General features: G+C 38.1%; 20 non-coding genes across 20 annotated transcripts; 3 read left to right on the top strand and 17 right to left on the bottom strand.

Annotated features, from left to right (window-relative positions):
* Nucleotides 1-2,004: 2,004 nt before the first annotated feature.
* Nucleotides 2,005-2,077, bottom strand: AC3HAE_039070 (transfer RNA lysine (anticodon UUU)). Its single transcript has one exon. It is a non-coding gene; the product is annotated as a tRNA-Lys (tRNA).
* A 535-nt stretch (nt 2,078-2,612) lies between these two features.
* AC3HAE_039071 (transfer RNA lysine (anticodon UUU)) lies at nt 2,613-2,685 on the bottom strand. The gene has a single exon. It is a non-coding gene; the product is annotated as a tRNA-Lys (tRNA).
* Nucleotides 2,686-3,221: 536 nt separating this feature from the next.
* On the bottom strand, nt 3,222-3,294 carry AC3HAE_039073 (transfer RNA glutamine (anticodon UUG)). Its single transcript has one exon. It is a non-coding gene; the product is annotated as a tRNA-Gln (tRNA).
* A 1,145-nt stretch (nt 3,295-4,439) lies between these two features.
* On the bottom strand, nt 4,440-4,512 carry AC3HAE_039075 (transfer RNA lysine (anticodon UUU)). Its single transcript has one exon. It is a non-coding gene; the product is annotated as a tRNA-Lys (tRNA).
* A 3,581-nt stretch (nt 4,513-8,093) lies between these two features.
* AC3HAE_039076 (transfer RNA lysine (anticodon UUU)) lies at nt 8,094-8,166 on the bottom strand. Its single transcript has one exon. It is a non-coding gene; the product is annotated as a tRNA-Lys (tRNA).
* Nucleotides 8,167-8,916: 750 nt separating this feature from the next.
* Nucleotides 8,917-8,989, top strand: AC3HAE_039036 (transfer RNA alanine (anticodon AGC)). The gene has a single exon. It is a non-coding gene; the product is annotated as a tRNA-Ala (tRNA).
* Nucleotides 8,990-10,528: 1,539 nt separating this feature from the next.
* AC3HAE_039077 (transfer RNA lysine (anticodon UUU)) lies at nt 10,529-10,601 on the bottom strand. Its single transcript has one exon. It is a non-coding gene; the product is annotated as a tRNA-Lys (tRNA).
* Nucleotides 10,602-11,136: 535 nt separating this feature from the next.
* Nucleotides 11,137-11,209, bottom strand: AC3HAE_039078 (transfer RNA lysine (anticodon UUU)). Its single transcript has one exon. It is a non-coding gene; the product is annotated as a tRNA-Lys (tRNA).
* Nucleotides 11,210-11,351: 142 nt separating this feature from the next.
* On the top strand, nt 11,352-11,424 carry AC3HAE_039048 (transfer RNA alanine (anticodon AGC)). The gene has a single exon. It is a non-coding gene; the product is annotated as a tRNA-Ala (tRNA).
* A 321-nt stretch (nt 11,425-11,745) lies between these two features.
* Nucleotides 11,746-11,818, bottom strand: AC3HAE_039079 (transfer RNA lysine (anticodon UUU)). Its single transcript has one exon. It is a non-coding gene; the product is annotated as a tRNA-Lys (tRNA).
* Nucleotides 11,819-12,963: 1,145 nt separating this feature from the next.
* AC3HAE_039080 (transfer RNA lysine (anticodon UUU)) lies at nt 12,964-13,036 on the bottom strand. The gene has a single exon. It is a non-coding gene; the product is annotated as a tRNA-Lys (tRNA).
* A 535-nt stretch (nt 13,037-13,571) lies between these two features.
* Nucleotides 13,572-13,644, bottom strand: AC3HAE_039081 (transfer RNA lysine (anticodon UUU)). The gene has a single exon. It is a non-coding gene; the product is annotated as a tRNA-Lys (tRNA).
* Nucleotides 13,645-13,786: 142 nt separating this feature from the next.
* Nucleotides 13,787-13,859, top strand: AC3HAE_039060 (transfer RNA alanine (anticodon AGC)). Its single transcript has one exon. It is a non-coding gene; the product is annotated as a tRNA-Ala (tRNA).
* Nucleotides 13,860-14,180: 321 nt separating this feature from the next.
* On the bottom strand, nt 14,181-14,253 carry AC3HAE_039082 (transfer RNA lysine (anticodon UUU)). The gene has a single exon. It is a non-coding gene; the product is annotated as a tRNA-Lys (tRNA).
* A 1,145-nt stretch (nt 14,254-15,398) lies between these two features.
* AC3HAE_039083 (transfer RNA lysine (anticodon UUU)) lies at nt 15,399-15,471 on the bottom strand. Its single transcript has one exon. It is a non-coding gene; the product is annotated as a tRNA-Lys (tRNA).
* Nucleotides 15,472-16,006: 535 nt separating this feature from the next.
* AC3HAE_039086 (transfer RNA lysine (anticodon UUU)) lies at nt 16,007-16,079 on the bottom strand. The gene has a single exon. It is a non-coding gene; the product is annotated as a tRNA-Lys (tRNA).
* A 2,363-nt stretch (nt 16,080-18,442) lies between these two features.
* AC3HAE_039087 (transfer RNA lysine (anticodon UUU)) lies at nt 18,443-18,515 on the bottom strand. The gene has a single exon. It is a non-coding gene; the product is annotated as a tRNA-Lys (tRNA).
* Nucleotides 18,516-19,051: 536 nt separating this feature from the next.
* Nucleotides 19,052-19,124, bottom strand: AC3HAE_039088 (transfer RNA lysine (anticodon UUU)). Its single transcript has one exon. It is a non-coding gene; the product is annotated as a tRNA-Lys (tRNA).
* A 536-nt stretch (nt 19,125-19,660) lies between these two features.
* Nucleotides 19,661-19,733, bottom strand: AC3HAE_039089 (transfer RNA lysine (anticodon UUU)). Its single transcript has one exon. It is a non-coding gene; the product is annotated as a tRNA-Lys (tRNA).
* A 1,146-nt stretch (nt 19,734-20,879) lies between these two features.
* Nucleotides 20,880-20,952, bottom strand: AC3HAE_039090 (transfer RNA lysine (anticodon UUU)). The gene has a single exon. It is a non-coding gene; the product is annotated as a tRNA-Lys (tRNA).
* Nucleotides 20,953-21,301: the final 349 nt, after the last annotated feature.

Below are 21,301 nucleotides of genomic sequence, written 5' to 3' on the forward strand. Positions count from 1 at the left end.
TATTTAGACAGTGTCAATTATTCAATTACAATAAATACAAGTAACTAGTTAAACGTCCAATTTGCAGGATCACAAGGCTTCTGTTTTTAAATCTTTGTAAAGTATCAATAATGAGCGCATCTATTCTAGCACTCAACGACCTATGAAGTGTCAATGAAGTTCTTATAATTGAATTCCCGCCTGAACAGGGACTTGAACCCTGGACCCTCAGATTAAAAGTCTGATCCTCTACCGGCTGAGCAATCCAGGCTTCAATAACCTCAAGATTTTCCCACATTAAAAATGTTTTAGGTTTCCATTAAAAGTACCTGTACCATCTACAGGGAATTCAAAGCCACAAGCTATGCTTAATGAGGGTACTGCTTTTCATCTTATAAAATGTCTTACAGATAGGGGAATTAGCTCAAATGGTAGAGCGCTCGCTTAGCATGTGAGAGGTAGCGGGATCGATGCCCGCATTCTCCAATAAATTTAGATTTTCACAGAATTTCCATTTCAATGACTGTCACAGTAATCAGAATTGAACTGGAGTTTGTTGAAGAGCACAGTGTTCATTAGCCAAAACCTCTGCAGCTGAGAGGTCAAACAAAATGAGACTCATCATTCTGTATTTTAGACAGTGTCAATTAGTCAATCACAATAAATACAAGTAACTAGTTAAACGTCCAATTTGCAGGATCACAAGGCTTCTGTTTTTAAATCTTTGTAAAGTATCAATAATGAGCGCATCTATTCTAGCACTCAACGACCTATGAAGTGTCAATGAAGTTCTTATAATTGAATTCCCGCCTGAACAGGGACTTGAACCCTGGACCCTCAGATTAAAAGTATGATGCTCTACCGGCTGAGCTATCCAGGCATGATTAATCTAAACATTTTCCCACATTAAAAATGTTTTAGGTTTCCATTAAAAGTACCTGTACCATCTACAGGGAATTCAAAGCCACAAGCTATGCTTAATGAGGGTACTGCTTTTTATCTTATAAGATGTCTTACAGATAGGGGAATTAGCTCAAATGGTAGAGCGCTCGCTTAGCATGTGAGAGGTAGCGTGATCGATGCCCGCATTCTCTAATAAATTTAGATTTTCACAGAATTTCCATTTCAATGACTGTCACAGTAATCAGAATTGAACTGGAGTTTGTTGAAGAGCACATGGTTCATTAGCCAAAACCTCTGCAGCTGAGAGGTCAAACAAAATGAGATTCATCATTCTGTATTTTAGACAGTGTCAATTAGTCAATTACAATAAATACAAGTAACTAGTTAAATGTCCAATTTGTAGGATCACAAGGCTTCTGTTTTTAAATCTTTGTAAAGTATCAATAACGAGCGCATCTATTCTAGCACTCAACGACCTATGAAGTGTCAATGAAGTTCTTATAATTGAATTCCCGCCTGAACAGGGACTTGAACCCTGGACCCTCAGATTAAAAGTATGATGCTCTACCGGCTGAGCTATCCAGGCATCAATAATCTAAACATTTTCCCACATTAAAAATGTTTTAGGTTTCCATTAAAAGTACCTGTACCATCTACAGGGAATTCAAAGCCACAAGCTATGCTTAATGAGGGTACTGCTTTTTATCTTATAAGATGTCTTACAGATAGGGGAATTAGCTCAAATGGTAGAGCGCTCGCTTAGCATGTGAGAGGTAGCGTGATCGATGCCCGCATTCTCTAATCAATTTAGATTTTCACAGAATTTCCATTTCAATGACTGTCACAGTAATCAGAATTGAACTGGAGTTTGTTGAAGAGCACATGGTTCATTAGCCAAAACCTCTGCAGCTGAGAGGTCAAACAAAATGAGACTCATCATTCTGTATTTTAGACAGTGTCAATTATTCAATTACAATAAATACAAGTAACTAGTTAAACGTCCAATTTGCAGGATCACAAGGCTTCTGTTTTTAAATCTTTGTAAAGTATCAATAATGAGCGCATCTATTCTAGCACTCAACGACCTATGAAGTGTCAATGAAGTTCTTATAATTGAATTCCCGCCTGAACAGGGACTTGAACCCTAGACCCTCAGATTAAAAGTCTGATGCTCTACCGGCTGAGCTATCCAGGCTTCAATAACCTCAACATTTTCCCACATTAAAAATGTTTTAGGTTTCCATTAAAAGTACCTGTACCATCTACAGGGAATTCAAAGCCACAAGCTATGCTTAATGAGGGTACTGCTTTTCATCTTATAAAATGTCTTACAGATAGGGGAATTAGCTCAAATGGTAGAGCGCTCGCTTAGCATGTGAGAGGTAGCGGGATTGATGCCCGCATTCACCAATAAATTTAGATTTTCACAGAATTTCCATTTCAATGACTGTCACAGTAATCAGAATTGAACTGGAGTTTGTTGAAGAGCACATGGTTCATTAGCCAAAACCTCTGCAGCTGAGAGGTCAAACAAAATGAGACTCATCATTCTGTATTTAGACAGTGTCAATTATTCAATTACAATAAATACAAGTAACTAGTTAAACGTCCAATTTGCAGGATCACAAGGCTTCTGTTTTTAAATCTTTGTAAAGTATCAATAATGAGCGCATCTATTCTAGCACTCAACGACCTATGAAGTGTCAATGAAGTTCTTATAATTGAATTCCCGCCTGAACAGGGACTTGAACCCTGGACCCTCAGATTAAAAGTCTGATGCTCTACCGGCTGAGCTATCCAGGCTTCAATAACCTCAAGATTTTCCCACATAAAAAATGTTTTAGGTTTCCATTAAAAGTACCTGTACCATCTACAGGGAATTCAAAGCCACAAGCTATGCTTAATGAGGGTACTGCTTTTCATCTTATAAAATGTCTTACAGATAGGGGAATTAGCTCAAATGGTAGAGCGCTCGCTTAGCATGTGAGAGGTAGCGGGATCGATGCCCGCATTCTCCAATAAATTTAGATTTTCACAGAATTTCCATTTCAATGACTGTCACAGTAATCAGAATTGAACTGGAGTTTGTTGAAGAGCACAGTGTTCATTAGCCAAAACCTCTGCAGCTGAGAGGTCAAACAAAATGAGACTCATCATTCTGTATTTTAGACAGTGTCAATTAGTCAATCACAATAAATACAAGTAACTAGTTAAACGTCCAATTTGCAGGATCACAAGGCTTCTGTTTTTAAATCTTTGTAAAGTATCAATAATGAGCGCATCTATTCTAGCACTCAACGACCTATGAAGTGTCAATGAAGTTCTTATAATTGAATTCCCGCCTGAACAGGGACTTGAACCCTGGACCCTCAGATTCAAAGTATGATGCTCTACCGGCTGAGCTATCCAGGCATGATTAATCTAAACATTTTCCCACATTAAAAATGTTTTAGGTTTCCATTAAAAGTACCTGTACCATCTACAGGGAATTCAAAGCCACAAGCTATGCTTAATGAGGGTACTGCTTTTTATCTTATAAGATGTCTTACAGATAGGGGAATTAGCTCAAATGGTAGAGCGCTCGCTTAGCATGTGAGAGGTAGCGTGATCGATGCCCGCATTCTCTAATAAATTTAGATTTTCACAGAATTTCCATTTCAATGACTGTCACAGTAATCAGAATTGAACTGGAGTTTGTTGAAGAGCACATGGTTCATTAGCCAAAACCTCTGCAGCTGAGAGGTCAAACAAAATGAGATTCATCATTCTGTATTTTAGACAGTGTCAATTAGTCAATTACAATAAATACAAGTAACTAGTTAAATGTCCAATTTGTAGGATCACAAGGCTTCTGTTTTTAAATCTTTGTAAAGTATCAATAACGAGCGCATCTATTCTAGCACTCAACGACCTATGAAGTGTCAATGAAGTTCTTATAATTGAATTCCCGCCTGAACAGGGACTTGAACCCTGGACCCTCAGATTAAAAGTATGATGCTCTACCGGCTGAGCTATCCAGGCATCAATAATCTAAACATTTTCCCACATTAAAAATGTTTTAGGTTTCCATTAAAAGTACCTGTACCATCTACAGGGAATTCAAAGCCACAAGCTATGCTTAATGAGGGTACTGCTTTTTATCTTATAAGATGTCTTACAGATAGGGGAATTAGCTCAAATGGTAGAGCGCTCGCTTAGCATGTGAGAGGTAGCGTGATCGATGCCCGCATTCTCTAATCAATTTAGATTTTCACAGAATTTCCATTTCAATGACTGTCACAGTAATCAGAATTGAACTGGAGTTTGTTGAAGAGCACATGGTTCATTAGCCAAAACCTCTGCAGCTGAGAGGTCAAACAAAATGAGACTCATCATTCTGTATTTTAGACAGTGTCAATTATTCAATTACAATAAATACAAGTAACTAGTTAAACTTCCAATTTGCAGGATCACAAGGCTTCTGTTTTTAAATCTTTGTAAAGTATCAATAATGAGCGCATCTATTCTAGCACTCAACGACCTATGAAGTGTCAATGAAGTTCTTATAATTGAATTCCCGCCTGAACAGGGACTTGAACCCTGGACCCTCAGATTAAAAGTCTGATGCTCTACCGGCTGAGCTATCCAGGCTTCAATAACTTCAAGATTTTCCCACATTAAAAATGTTTTAGGTTTCCATTAAAAGTACCTGTACCATCTACAGGGAATTCAAAGCCACAAGCTATGCTTAATGAGGGTACTGCTTTTCATCTTATAAAATGTCTTACAGATAGGGGAATTAGCTCAAATGGTAGAGGGCTCGCTTAGCATGTGAGAGGTAGCGGGATCGATGCCCGCATTCTCCAATAAATTTAGATTTTCACAGAATTTCCATTTCAATGACTGTCACAGTAATCAGAATTGAACTGGAGTTTGTTGAAGAGCACAGTGTTCATTAGCCAAAACCTCTGCAGCTGAGAGGTCAAACAAAATGAGACTCATCATTCTGTATTTTAGACAGTGTCAATTAGTCAATCACAATAAATACAAGTAACTAGTTAAACGTCCATTTTGTAGGATCACAAGGCTTCTGTTTTTAAATCTTTGTAAAGTATCAATAACGAGCGCGTCTATTCTAGCACTCAACGAACTATGAAGGGTCAATTAAGTTATTATAACTGAAATCCCACCTGAACAGGGACTTGAACGCTGGACCCTCAGATTAAAAGTCTGATGCTCTACCGGCTGAGCTATCCAGGCTTCAATAAACTCAACATTTTCCCATATTAAAAATGTTTTAGGTTTCCATTAAAAGTACCTGTACCATCTACAGGGAATTCAAAGCCACAAGCTATGCTTAATGAGGGTACTGCTTTTTATCTTATAATATGTCTTACAGATAGGGGAATTAGCTCAAATGGTAGAGCGCTCGCTTAGCATGTGAGAGGTAGCGGGATCGATGCCCGCATTCTCCAATAAATTTAGATTTTCACAGAATTTCCATTTCAATGACTGTCACAGTAATCAGAATTGAACTGGAGTTTGTTGAAGAGCACATGGTTCATTAGCCATAACCTCTGCAGCTGAGAGGTCAAACAAAATGAGAGTCATCATTCTGTATTTTAGACAGTGTCAATTAGTCAATCACAATAAATACAAGTAACTAGTTAAACGTCCAATTTGCAGGATCACAAGGCTTCTGTTTTTAAATCTTTGTAAAGTATCAATAATGAGCGCATCTATTCTAGCACTCAACGACCTATGAAGTGTCAATGAAGTTCTTATAATTGAATTCCCGCCTGAACAGGGACTTGAACCCTGGACCCTCAGATTAAAAGTATGATGCTCTACCGGCTGAGCTATCCAGGCATCAATAATCTAAACATTTTCCCACATTAAAAATGTTTTAGGTTTCCATTAAAAGTACCTGTACCATCTACAGGGAATTCAAAGCCACAAGCTATGCTTAATGAGGGTACTGCTTTTTATCTTATAAGATGTCTTACAGATAGGGGAATTAGCTCCAATGGTAGAGCGCTCGCTTAGCATGTGAGAGGTAGCGTGATCGATGCCCGCATTCTCTAATAAATTTAGATTTTCACAGAATTTCCATTTCAATGACTGTCACAGTAATCAGAATTGAACTGGAGTTTGTTGAAGAGCACATGGTTCATTAGCCAAAACCTCTGCAGCTGAGAGGTCAAACAAAATGAGACTCATCATTCTGTATTTTAGACAGTGTCAATTATTCAATTACAATAAATACAAGTAACTAGTTAAACGTCCAATTTGCAGGATCACAAGGCTTCTTTTTTTAAATCTTTGTAAAGTATCAATAACGAGCGCGTCTATTCTAGCACTCAACGAACTATGAAGGGTCAATTAAGTTATTATAACTGAAATCCCACCTGAACAGGGACTTGAACGCTGGACCCTCAGATTAAAAGTCTGATGCTCTACCGGCTGAGCTATCCAGGCTTCAATAAACTCAACATTTTCCCATATTAAAAATGTTTTAGGTTTCCATTAAAAGTACCTGTACCATCTACAGGGAATTCAAAGCCACAAGCTATGCTTAATGAGGGTACTGCTTTTTATCTTATAATATGTCTTACAGATAGGGGAATTAGCTCAAATGGTAGAGCGCTCGCTTAGCATGTGAGAGGTAGCGGGATCGATGCCCGCATTCTCCAATAAATTTAGATTTTCACAGAATTTCCATTTCAATGACTGTCACAGTAATCAGAATTGAACTGGAGTTTGTTGAAGAGCACATGGTTCATTAGCCATAACCTCTGCAGCTGAGAGGTCAAACAAAATGAGAGTCATCATTCTGTATTTTAGACAGTGTCAATTAGTCAATCACAATAAATACAAGTAACTAGTTAAACCTCCAATTTGCAGGATCACAAGGCTTCTGTTTTTAAATCTTTGTAAAGTATCAATAATGAGCGCATCTATTCTAGCACTCAACGACCTATGAAGTGTCAATGAAGTTCTTATAATTGAATTCCCGCCTGAACAGGGACTTGAACCCTGGACCCTCAGATTAAAAGTATGATGCTCTACCGGCTGAGCTATCCAGGCATCAATAATCTAAACATTTTCCCACATTAAAAATGTTTTAGGTTTCCATTAAAAGTACCTGTACCATCTACAGGGAATTCAAAGCCACAAGCTATGCTTAATGAGGGTACTGCTTTTTATCTTATAAGATGTCTTACAGATAGGGGAATTAGCTCCAATGGTAGAGCGCTCGCTTAGCATGTGAGAGGTAGCGTGATCGATGCCCGCATTCTCTAATAAATTTAGATTTTCACAGAATTTCCATTTCAATGACTGTCACAGTAATCAGAATTGAACTGGAGTTTGTTGAAGAGCACATGGTTCATTAGCCAAAACCTCTGCAGCTGAGAGGTCAAACAAAATGAGACTCATCATTCTGTATTTTAGACAGTGTCAATTATTCAATTACAATAAATACAAGTAACTAGTTAAACGTCCAATTTGCAGGATCACAAGGCTTCTGTTTTTAAATCTTTGTAAAGTATCAATAATGAGCGCATCTATTCTAGCACTCAACGACCTATGAAGTGTCAATGAAGTTCTTATAATTGAATTCCCGCCTGAACAGGGACTTGAACCCTGGACCCTCAGATTAAAAGTATGATGCTCTACCGGCTGAGCTATCCAGGCATCAATAAACTCAACATTTTCCCACATTAAAAATGTTTTAGGTTTCCATTAAAAGTACCTGTACCATCTACAGGGAATTCAAAGCCACAAGCTATGCTTAATGAGGGTACTGCTTTTTATCTTATAATATGTCTTACAGATAGGGGAATTAGCTCAAATGGTAGAGCGCTCGCTTAGCATGTGAGAGGTAGCGGGATCGATGCCCGCATTCTCCAATAAATTTAGATTTTCACAGAATTTCCATTTCAATGACTGTCACAGTAATCAGAATTGAACTGGAGTTTGTTGAAGAGCACATGGTTCATTAGCCATAACCTCTGCAGATGAGAGGTCAAACAAAATGAGACTCATCATTCTGTATTTTAGACAGTGTCAATTAGTCAATCACAATAAATACAAGTAACTAGTTAAACGTCCATTTTGTAGGATCACAAGGCTTCTGTTTTTAAATCTTTGTAAAGTATCAATAACGAGCGCATCTATTCTAGCACGCAACGACCTATGAAGTGTCAATGAAGTTCTTATAATTGAATTCCCGCCTGAACAGGGACTTGAACCCTAGACCCTCAGATTAAAAGTCTGATGCTCTACCGGCTGAGCTATCCAGGCTTCAATAACCTCAACATTTTCCCACATTAAAAATGTTTTAGGTTTCCATTAAAAGTACCTGTACCATCTACAGGGAATTCAAAGCCACAAGCTATGCTTAATGAGGGTACTGCTTTTCATCTTATAAAATGTCTTACAGATAGGGGAATTAGCTCAAATGGTAGAGCGCTCGCTTAGCATGTGAGAGGTAGCGGGATTGATGCCCGCATTCACCAATAAATTTAGATTTTCACAGAATTTCCATTTCAATGACTGTCACAGTAATCAGAATTGAACTGGAGTTTGTTGAAGAGCACATGGTTCATTAGCCAAAACCTCTGCAGCTGAGAGGTCAAACAAAATGAGACTCATCATTCTGTATTTAGACAGTGTCAATTATTCAATTACAATAAATACAAGTAACTAGTTAAACGTCCAATTTGCAGGATCACAAGGCTTCTGTTTTTAAATCTTTGTAAAGTATCAATAATGAGCGCATCTATTCTAGCACTCAACGACCTATGAAGTGTCAATGAAGTTCTTATAATTGAATTCCCGCCTGAACAGGGACTTGAACCCTGGACCCTCAGATTAAAAGTATGATGCTCTACCGGCTGAGCTATCCAGGCATCAATAATCTAAACATTTTCCCACATTAAAAATGTTTTAGGTTTCCATTAAAAGTACCTGTACCATCTACAGGGAATTCAAAGCCACAAGCTATGCTTAATGAGGGTACTGCTTTTTATCTTATAATATGTCTTACAGATAGGGGAATTAGCTCAATTGGTAGAGCGCTCGCTTAGCATGTGAGAGGTAGCGGGATCGATGCCCGCATTCTCTAATAAATTTAGATTTTCACAGAATTTCCATTTCAATGACTGTCACAGTAATCAGAATTGAACTGGAGTTTGTTGAAGAGCACATGGTTCATTAGCCATAACCTCTGCAGCTGAGAGGTCAAACAAAATGAGACTCATCATTCTGTATTTTAGACAGTGTCAATTAGTCAATCACAATAAATACAAGTAACTAGTTAAACATCCATTTTGTAGGATCACAAGGCTTCTGTTTTTAAATCTTTGTAAAGTATCAATAACGAGCGCATCTATTCTAGCACTCAACGACCTATGAAGTGTCAATGAAGTTCTTATAATTGAATTCCCTCCTGAACAGGGACTTGAACCCTAGACCCTCAGATTAAAAGTCTGATGCTCTACCGGCTGAGCTATCCAGGCTTCAATAACCTCAACATTTTCCCACATTAAAAATGTTTTAGGTTTCCATTAAAAGTACCTGTACCATCTACAGGGAATTCAAAGCCACAAGCTATGCTTAATGAGGGTACTGCTTTTCATCTTATAAAATGTCTTACAGATAGGGGAATTAGCTCAAATGGTAGAGCGCTCGCTTAGCATGTGAGAGGTAGCGGGATTGATGCCCGCATTCACCAATAAATTTAGATTTTCACAGAATTTCCATTTCAATGACTGTCACAGTAATCAGAATTGAACTGGAGTTTGTTGAAGAGCACAGTGTTCATAAGCCAAAACCTCTGCAGTTGAGAGGTCAAACAAAATGAGACTCATCATTCTGTATTTTAGACAGTGTCAATTAGTCAATCACAATAAATACAAGTAACTAGTTAAACGTCCATTTTGTAGGATCACAAGGCTTCTGTTTTTAAATCTTTGTAAAGTATCAATAACGAGCGCATCTATTCTAGCACTCAAAGACCTATGAAGGGTCAATTAAGTTATTATAACTGAAATCCCACCTGAACAGGGACTTGAACGGTGGACCCTCAGATTAAAAGTCTGATGCTCTACCGGCTGAGCTATCCAGGCTTCAATAAACTCAACATTTTCCCATATTAAAAATGTTTTAGGTTTCCATTAAAAGTACCTGTACCATCTACAGGGAATTCAAAGCCACAAGCTATGCTTAATGAGGGTACTGCTTTTTATCTTATAATATGTCTTACAGATAGGGGAATTAGCTCAAATGGTAGAGCGCTCGCTTAGCATGTGAGAGGTAGCGGGATCGATGCCCGCATTCTCCAATAAATTTAGATTTTCACAGAATTTCCATTTCAATGACTGTCACAGTAATCAGAATTGAACTGGAGTTTGTTGAAGAGCACATGGTTCATTAGCCATAACCTCTGCAGCTGAGAGGTCAAACAAAATGAGACTCATCATTCTGTATTTTAGACAGTGTCAATTAGTCAATCACAATAAATACAAGTAACTAGTTAAACGTCCATTTTGTAGGATCACAAGGCTTCTGTTTTTAAATCTTTGTAAACTATCAATAACGAGCGCATCTATTCTAGCACTCAACGACCTATGAAGTGTCAATGAAGTTCTTATAATTGAATTCCCGCCTGAACAGGGACTTGAACCCTAGACCCTCAGATTAAAAGTCTGATGCTCTACCGGCTGAGCTATCCAGGCTTCAATAACCTCAACATTTTCCCACATTAAAAATGTTTTAGGTTTCCATTAAAAGTACCTGTACCATCTACAGGGAATTCAAAGCCACAAGCTATGCTTAATGAGGGTACTGCTTTTCATCTTATAAAATGTCGTACAGATAGGGGAATTAGCTCAAATGGTAGAGCGCTCGCTTAGCATGTGAGAGGTAGCGGGATTGATGCCCGCATTCACCAATAAATTTAGATTTTCACAGAATTTCCATTTCAATGACTGTCACAGTAATCAGAATTGAACTGGAGTTTGTTGAAGAGCACATGGTTCATTAGCCAAAACCTCTGCAGCTGAGAGGTCAAACAAAATGAGACTCATCATTCTGTATTTAGACAGTGTCAATTATTCAATTACAATAAATACAAGTAACTAGTTAAACGTCCAATTTGCAGGATCACAAGGCTTCTGTTTTTAAATCTTTGTAAAGTATCAATAATGAGCGCATCTATTCTAGCACTCAACGACCTATGAAGTGTCAATGAAGTTCTTATAATTGAATTCCCGCCTGAACAGGGACTTGAACCCTGGACCCTCAGATTAAAAGTCTGATGCTCTACCGGCTGAGCTATCCAGGCTTCAATAACCTCAAGATTTTCCCACATTAAAAATGTTTTAGGTTTCCATTAAAAGTACCTGTACCATCTACAGGGAATTCAAAGCCACAAGCTATGCTTAATGAGGGTACTGCTTTTTATCTTATAATATGTCTTACAGATAGGGGAATTAGCTCAATTGGTAGAGCGCTCGCTTAGCATGTGAGAGGTAGCGGGATCGATGCCCGCATTCTCCAATAAATTTAGATTTTCACAGAATTTCCATTTCAATGACTGTCACAGTAATCAGAATTGAACTGGAGTTTGTTGAAGAGCACATGGTTCATTAGCCATAACCTCTGCAGCTGAGAGGTCAAACAAAATGAGACTCATCATTCTGTATTTTAGACAGTGTCAATTAGTCAATCACAATAAATACAAGTAACTAGTTAAACGTCCATTTTGTAGGATCACAAGGCTTCTGTTTTTAAATCTTTGTAAAGTATCAATAACGAGCGCATCTATTCTAGCACTCAACGACCTATGAAGTGTCAATGAAGTTCTTATAATTGAATTCCCGCCTGAACAGGGACTTGAACCCTAGACCCTCAGATTAAAAGTCTGATGCTCTACCGGCTGAGCTATCCAGGCTTCAATAACCTCAACATTTTCCCACATTAAAAATGTTTTAGGTTTCCATTAAAAGTACCTGTACCATCTACAGGGAATTCAAAGCCACAAGCTATGCTTAATGAGGGTACTGCTTTTCATCTTATAAAATGTCTTACAGATAGGGGAATTAGCTCAAATGGTAGAGCGCTCGCTTAGCATGTGAGAGGTAGCGGGATTGATGCCCGCATTCACCAATAAATTTAGATTTTCACAGAATTTCCATTTCAATGACTGTCACAGTAATCAGAATTGAACTGGAGTTTGTTGAAGAGCACAGTGTTCATAAGCCAAAACCTCTGCAGTTGAGAGGTCAAACAAAATGAGACTCATCATTCTGTATTTTAGACAGTGTCAATTAGTCAATCACAATAAATACAAGTAACTAGTTAAACGTCCATTTTGTAGGATCACAAGGCTTCTGTTTTTAAATCTTTGTAAAGTATCAATAACGAGCGCATCTATTCTAGCACTCAAAGACCTATGAAGGGTCAATTAAGTTATTATAACTGAAATCCCACCTGAACAGGGACTTGAACGCTGGACCCTCAGATTAAAAGTCTGATGCTCTACCGGCTGAGCTATCCAGGCTTCAATAAACTCAACATTTTCCCATATTAAAAATGTTTTAGGTTTCCATTAAAAGTACCTGTACCATCTACAGGGAATTCAAAGCCACAAGCTATGCTTAATGAGGGTACTGCTTTTTATCTTATAATATGTCTTACAGATAGGGGAATTAGCTCAAATGGTAGAGCGCTCGCTTAGCATGTGAGAGGTAGCGGGATCGATGCCCGCATTCTCCAATAAATTTAGATTTTCACAGAATTTCCATTTCAATGACTGTCACAGTAATCAGAATTGAACTGGAGTTTGTTGAAGAGCACATGGTTCATTAGCCATAACCTCTGCAGCTGAGAGGTCAAACAAAATGAGACTCATCATTCTGTATTTTAGACAGTGTCAATTAGTCAATCACAATAAATACAAGTAACTAGTTAAACGTCCATTTTGTAGGATCACAAGGCTTCTGTTTTTAAATCTTTGTAAACTATCAATAACGAGCGCATCTATTCTAGCACTCAACGACCTATGAAGTGTCAATGAAGTTCTTATAATTGAATTCCCGCCTGAACAGGGACTTGAACCCTAGACCCTCAGATTAAAAGTCTGATGCTCTACCGGCTGAGCTATCCAGGCTTCAATAACCTCAACATTTTCCCACATTAAAAATGTTTTAGGTTTCCATTAAAAGTACCTGTACCATCTACAGGGAATTCAAAGCCACAAGCTATGCTTAATGAGGGTACTGCTTTTCATCTTATAAAATGTCGTACAGATAGGGGAATTAGCTCAAATGGTAGAGCGCTCGCTTAGCATGTGAGAGGTAGCGGGATTGATGCCCGCATTCACCAATAAATTTAGATTTTCACAGAATTTCCATTTCAATGACTGTCACAGTAATCAGAATTGAACTGGAGTTTGTTGAAGAGCACATGGTTCATTAGCCAAAACCTCTGCAGCTGAGAGGTCAAACAAAATGAGACTCATCATTCTGTATTTAGACAGTGTCAATTATTCAATTACAATAAATACAAGTAACTAGTTAAACGTCCAATTTGCAGGATCACAAGGCTTCTGTTTTTAAATCTTTGTAAAGTATCAATAATGAGCGCATCTATTCTAGCACTCAACGACCTATGAAGTGTCAATGAAGTTCTTATAATTGAATTCCCGCCTGAACAGGGACTTGAACCCTGGACCCTCAGATTAAAAGTCTGATGCTCTACCGGCTGAGCTATCCAGGCTTCAATAACCTCAAGATTTTCCCACATTAAAAATGTTTTAGGTTTCCATTAAAAGTACCTGTACCATCTACAGGGAATTCAAAGCCACAAGCTATGCTTAATGAGGGTACTGCTTTTTATCTTATAATATGTCTTACAGATAGGGGAATTAGCTCAATTGGTAGAGCGCTCGCTTAGCATGTGAGAGGTAGCGGGATCGATGCCCGCATTCTCCAATAAATTTAGATTTTCACAGAATTTCCATTTCAATGACTGTCACAGTAATCAGAATTGAACTGGAGTTTGTTGAAGAGCACATGGTTCATTAGCCATAACCTCTGCAGCTGAGAGGTCAAACAAAATGAGACTCATCATTCTGTATTTTAGACAGTGTCAATTAGTCAATCACAATAAATACAAGTAACTAGTTAAACGTCCATTTTGTAGGATCACAAGGCTTCTGTTTTTAAATCTTTGTAAAGTATCAATAACGAGCGCATCTATTCTAGCACTCAACGACCTATGAAGTGTCAATGAAGTTCTTATAATTGAATTCCCGCCTGAACAGGGACTTGAACCCTAGACCCTCAGATTAAAAGTCTGATGCTCTACCGGCTGAGCTATCCAGGCTTCAATAACCTCAACATTTTCCCACATTAAAAATGTTTTAGGTTTCCATTAAAAGTACCTGTACCATCTACAGGGAATTCAAAGCCACAAGCTATGCTTAATGAGGGTACTGCTTTTCATCTTATAAAATGTCTTACAGATAGGGGAATTAGCTCAAATGGTAGAGCGCTCGCTTAGCATGTGAGAGGTAGCGGGATTGATGCCCGCATTCACCAATAAATTTAGATTTTCACAGAATTTCCATTTCAATGACTGTCACAGTAATCAGAATTGAACTGGAGTTTGTTGAAGAGCACAGTGTTCATAAGCCAAAACCTCTGCAGTTGAGAGGTCAAACAAAATGAGACTCATCATTCTGTATTTTAGACAGTGTCAATTAGTCAATCACAATAAATACAAGTAACTAGTTAAACGTCCATTTTGTAGGATCACAAGGCTTCTGTTTTTAAATCTTTGTAAAGTATCAATAACGAGCGCATCTATTCTAGCACTCAAAGACCTATGAAGGGTCAATTAAGTTATTATAACTGAAATCCCACCTGAACAGGGACTTGAACGCTGGACCCTCAGATTAAAAGTCTGATGCTCTACCGGCTGAGCTATCCAGGCTTCAATAAACTCAACATTTTCCCATATTAAAAATGTTTTAGGTTTCCATTAAAAGTACCTGTACCATCTACAGGGAATTCAAAGCCACAAGCTATGCTTAATGAGGGTACTGCTTTTTATCTTATAATATGTCTTACAGATAGGGGAATTAGCTCAAATGGTAGAGCGCTCGCTTAGCATGTGAGAGGTAGCGGGATCGATGCCCGCATTCTCCAATAAATTTAGATTTTCACAGAATTTCCATTTCAATGACTGTCACAGTAATCAGAATTGAACTGGAGTTTGTTGAAGAGCACATGGTTCATTAGCCATAACCTCTGCAGCTGAGAGGTCAAACAAAATGAGACTCATCATTCTGTATTTTAGACAGTGTCAATTAGTCAATCACAATAAATACAAGTAACTAGTTAAACGTCCATTTTGTAGGATCACAAGGCTTCTGTTTTTAAATCTTTGTAAACTATCAATAACGAGCGCATCTATTCTAGCACTCAACGACCTATGAAGTGTCAATGAAGTTCTTATAATTGAATTCCCGCCTGAACAGGGACTTGAACCCTAGACCCTCAGATTAAAAGTCTGATGCTCTACCGGCTGAGCTATCCAGGCTTCAATAACCTCAACATTTTCCCACATTAAAAATGTTTTAGGTTTCCATTAAAAGTACCTGTACCATCTACAGGGAATTCAAAGCCACAAGCTATGCTTAATGAGGGTACTGCTTTTCATCTTATAAAATGTCTTACAGATAGGGGAATTAGCTCAAATGGTAGAGCGCTCGCTTAGCATGTGAGAGGTAGCGGGATTGATGCCCGCATTCACCAATAAATTTAGATTTTCACAGAATTTCCATTTCAATGACTGTCACAGTAATCAGAATTGAACTGGAGTTTGTTGAAGAGCACATGGTTCATTAGCCAAAACCTCTGCAGCTGAGAGGTCAAACAAAATGAGACTCATCATTCTGTATTTAGACAGTGTCAATTATTCAATTACAATAAATACAAGTAACTAGTTAAACGTCCAATTTGCAGGATCACAAGGCTTCTGTTTTTAAATCTTTGTAAAGTATCAATAATGAGCGCATCTATTCTAGCACTCAACGACCTATGAAGTGTCAATGAAGTTCTTATAATTGAATTCCCGCCTGAACAGGGACTTGAACCCTGGACCCTCAGATTAAAAGTCTGATGCTCTACCGGCTGAGCTATCCAGGCTTCAATAACCTCAAGATTTTCCCACATTAAAAATGTTTTAGGTTTCCATTAAAAGTACCTGTACCATCTACAGGGAATTCAAAGCCACAAGCTATGCTTAATGAGGGTACTGCTTTTCATCTTATAAAATGTCTTACAGATAGGGGAATTAGTTCAAATGGTAGAGCGCTCGCTTAGCATGTGAGAGGTAGCGGGATCGATGCCCGCATTCTCCAATAAATTTAGATTTTCACAGAATTTCCATTTCAATGACTGTCACAGTAATCAGAATTGAACTGGAGTTTGTTGAAGAGCACAGTGTTCATAAGCCAAAACCTCTGCAGTTGAGAGGTCAAACAAAATGAGACTCATCATTCTGTATTTTAGACAGTGTCAATTAGTCAATCACAATAAATACAAGTAACTAGTTAAACGTCCATTTTGTAGGATCACAAGGCTTCTGTTTTTAAATCTTTGTAAAGTATCAATAACGAGCGCATCTATTCTAGCACTCAACGACCTATGAAGGGTCAATTAAGTTATTATAACTGAAATCCCACCTGAACAGGGACTTGAACGCTGGACCCTCAGATTAAAAGTCTGATGCTCTACCGGCTGAGCTATCCAGGCTTCAATAAACTCAACATTTTCCCATATTAAAAATGTTTTAGGTTTCCATTAAAAGTACCTGTACCATCTACAGGGAATTCAAAGCCACAAGCTATGCTTAATGAGGGTACTGCTTTTTATCTTATAATATGTCTTACAGATAGGGGAATTAGCTCAAATGGTAGAGCGCTCGCTTAGCATGTGAGAGGTAGCGGGATCGATGCCCGCATTCTCCAATAAATTTAGATTTTCACAGAATTTCCATTTCAATGACTGTCACAGTAATCAGAATTGAACTGGAGTTTGTTGAAGAGCACAGTGTTCATTAGCCAAAACCTCTGCAGCTGAGAGGTCAAACAAAATGAGACTCATCATTCTGTATTTTAGACAGTGTCAATTAGTCAATCACAATAAATACAAGTAACTAGTTAAACGTCCATTTTGTAGGATCACAAGGCTTCTGTTTTTAAATCTTTGTAAAGTATCAATAACGAGCGCGTCTATTCTAGCACTCAACGACCTATGAAGGGTCAATTAAGTTATTATAACTGAAATCCCACCTGAACAGGGACTTGAACGCTGGACCCTCAGATTAAAAGTCTGATGCTCTACCGGCTGAGCTATCCAGGCTTCAATAAACTCAACATTTTCCCATATTAAAAATGTTTTAGGTTTCCATTAAAAGTACCTGTACCATCTACAGGGAATTCAAAGCCACAAGCTATGCTTAATGAGGGTACTGCTTTTTATCTTATAATATGTCTTACAGATAGGGGAATTAGCTCAAATGGTAGAGCGCTCGCTTAGCATGTGAGAGGTAGCGGGATCGATGCCCGCATTCTCCAATAAATTTAGATTTTCACAGAATTTCCATTTCAATGACTGTCACAGTAATCAGAATTGAACTGGAGTTTGTTGAAGAGCACATGGTTCATTAGCCATAACCTCTGCAGCTGAGAGGTCAAACAAAATGAGACTCATCATTCTGTATTTTAGACAGTGTCAATTAGTCAATCACAATAAATACAAGTAACTAGTTAAACGTCCAATTTGCAGGATCACAAGGCTTCTGTTTTTAAATCTTTGTAAAGTATCAATAATGAGCGCATCTATTCTAGCACTCAACGACCTATGAAGTGTCAATGAAGTTCTTATAATTGAATTCCCGCCTGAACAGGGACTTGAACCCTGGACCCTCAGATTAAAAGTATGATGCTCTACCGGCTGAGCTATCCAGGCATCAATAATCTAAACATTTTCCCACATTAAAAATGTTTTAGGTTTCCATTAAAAGTACCTGTACCATCTACAGGGAATTCAAAGCCACAAGCTATGCTTAATGAGGGTACTGCTTTTTATCTTATAATATGTCTTACAGATAGGGGAATTAGCTCAAATGGTAGAGCGCTCGCTTAGCATGTGAGAGGTAGCGTGATCGATGCCCGCATTCTCTAATAAATTTAGATTTTCACAGAATTTCCATTTCAATGACTGTCACAGTAATCAGAATTGAACTGGAGTTTGTTGAAGAGCACATGGTTCATTAGCCAAAACCTCTGCAGCTGAGAGGTCAAACAAAATGAGACTCATCATTCTGTATTTTAGACAGTGTCAATTATTCAATTACAATAAATACAAGTAACTAGTTAAACGTCCAATTTGCAGGATCACAAGGCTTCTGTTTTTAAATCTTTGTAAAGTATCAATAATGAGCGCATCTATTCTAGCACTCAACGACCTATGAAGTGTCAATGAAGTTCTCATAATTGAATTCCCGCCTGAACAGGGACTTGAACCCTGGACCCTCAGATTAAAAGTCTGATGCTCTACCGGCTGAGCTATCCAGGCTTCAATAATCTCAACATTTTCCCATATTAAAAATGTTTTAGGTTTCCATTAAAAGTACCTGTACCATCTACAGGGAATTCAAAGCCACAAGCTATGCTTAATGAGGGTACTGCTTTTTATCTTATAATATGTCTTACAGATAGGGGAATTAGCTCAAATGGTAGAGCGCTCGCTTAGCATGTGAGAGGTAGCGGGATCGATGCCCGCATTCTCCAATAAATTTAGATTTTCACAGAATTTCCATTTCAATGACTGTCACAGTAATCAGAATTGAACTGGAGTTTGTTGAAGAGCACATGGTTCATTAGCCATAACCTCTGCAGCTGAGAGGTCAAACAAAATGAGACTCATCATTCTGTATTTTAGACAGTGTCAATTAGTCAATCACAATAAATACAAGTAACTAGTTAAACGTCCATTTTGTAGGATCACAAGGCTTCTGTTTTTAAATCTTTGTAAAGTATCAATAACGAGCGCATCTATTCTAGCACTCAACGACCTATGAAGTGTCAATGAAGTTCTTATAATTGAATTCCCGCCTGAACAGGGACTTGAACCCTGGACCCTCAGATTAAAAGTCTGATGCTCTACCGGCTGAGCTATCCAGGCTTCAATAACCTCAAGATTTTCCCACATTAAAAATGTTTTAGGTTTCCATTAAAAGTACCTGTACCATCTACAGGGAATTCAAAGCCACAAGCTATGCTTAATGAGGGTACTGCTTTTCATCTTATAAAATGTCTTACAGATAGGGGAATTAGCTCAAATGGTAGAGCGCTCGCTTAGCATGTGAGAGGTAGCGGGATCGATGCCCGCATTCTCCAATAAATTTAGATTTTCACAGAATTTCCATTTCAATGACTGTCACAGTAATCAGAATTGAACTGGAGTTTGTTGAAGAGCACAGTGTTCATAAGCCAAAACCTCTGCAGTTGAGAGGTCAAACAAAATGAGACTCATCATTCTGTATTTTAGACAGTGTCAATTAGTCAATCACAATAAATACAAGTAACTAGTTAAACGTCCATTTTGTAGGATCACAAGGCTTCTGTTTTTAAATCTTTGTAAAGTATCAATAACGAGCGCATCTATTCTAGCACTCAACGACCTATGAAGTGTCAATGAAGTTCTTATAATTGAATTCCCGCCTGAACAGGGACTTGAACCCTAGACCCTCAGATTAAAAGTCTGATGCTCTACCGGCTGAGCTATCCAGGCTTCAATAACCTCAACATTTTCCCACATTAAAAATGTTTTAGGTTTCCATTAAAAGTACCTGTACCATCTACAGGGAATTCAAAGCCACAAGCTATGCTTAATGAGGGTACTGCTTTTCATCTTATAAAATGTCTTACAGATAGGGGAATTAGCTCAAATGGTAGAGCGCTCGCTTAGCATGTGAGAGGTAGCGGGATTGATGCCCGCATTCACCAATAAATTTAGATTTTCACAGAATTTCCATTTCAATGACTGTCACAGTAATCAGAATTGAACTGGAGTTTGTTGAAGAGCACAGTGTTCATAAGCCAAAACCTCTGCAGTTGAGAGGTCAAACAAAATGAGACTCATCATTCTGTATTTTAGACAGTGTCAATTAGTCAATCACAATAAATACAAGTAACTAGTTAAACGTCCATTTTGTAGGATCACAAGGCTTCTGTTTTTAAATCTTTGTAAAGTATCAATAACGAGCGCATCTATTCTAGCACTCAAAGACCTATGAAGGGTCAATTAAGTTATTATAACTGAAATCCCACCTGAACAGGGACTTGAACGCTGGACCCTCAGATTAAAAGTCTGATGCTCTACCGGCTGAGCTATCCAGGCTTCAATAAACTCAACATTTTCCCATATTAAAAATGTTTTAGGTTTCCATTAAAAGTACCTGTACCATCTACAGGGAATTCAAAGCCACAAGCTATGCTTAATGAGGGTACTGCTTTTTATCTTATTATAATATTTTACAGATAGGGGAATTAGCTCAAATGGTAGAGCGCTCGCTTAGCATGTGAGAGGTAGCGGGATCGATGCCCGCATTCTCCAATAAATTTAGATTTTCACAGAATTTCCATTTCAATGACTGTCACAGTAATCAGAATTGAACTGGAGTTTGTTGAAGAGCACATGGTTCATTAGCCATAACCTCTGCAGCTGAGAGGTCAAACAAAATGAGACTCATCATTCTGTATTTTAGACAGTGTCAATTAGTCAATCACAATAAATACAAGTAACTAGTTAAACGTCCATTTTGTAGGATCACAAGGCTTCTGTTTTTAAATCTTTGTAAACTATCAATAACGAGCGCATCTATTCTAGCACTCAACGACCTATGAAGTGTCAATGAAGTTCTTATAATTGAATTCCCGCCTGAACAGGGACTTGAACCCTAGACCCTCAGATTAAAAGTCTGATGCTCTACCGGCTGAGCTATCCAGGCTTCAATAACCTCAACATTTTCCCACATTAAAAATGTTTTAGGTTTCCATTAAAAGTACCTGTACCATCTACAGGGAATTCAAAGCCACAAGCTATGCTTAATGAGGGTACTGCTTTTCATCTTATAAAATGTCTTACAGATAGGGGAATTAGCTCAAATGGTAGAGCGCTCGCTTAGCATGTGAGAGGTAGCGGGATTGATGCCCGCATTCACCAATAAATTTAGATTTTCACAGAATTTCCATTTCAATGACTGTCACAGTAATCAGAATTGAACTGGAGTTTGTTGAAGAGCACATGGTTCATTAGCCAAAACCTCTGCAGCTGAGAGGTCAAACAAAATGAGACTC

This window comes from Micromesistius poutassou (assembly GCF_964030765.1).
Source record: "Micromesistius poutassou genome assembly, chromosome: 23".
Lineage (NCBI taxonomy): Eukaryota > Metazoa > Chordata > Actinopteri > Gadiformes > Gadidae > Micromesistius > Micromesistius poutassou.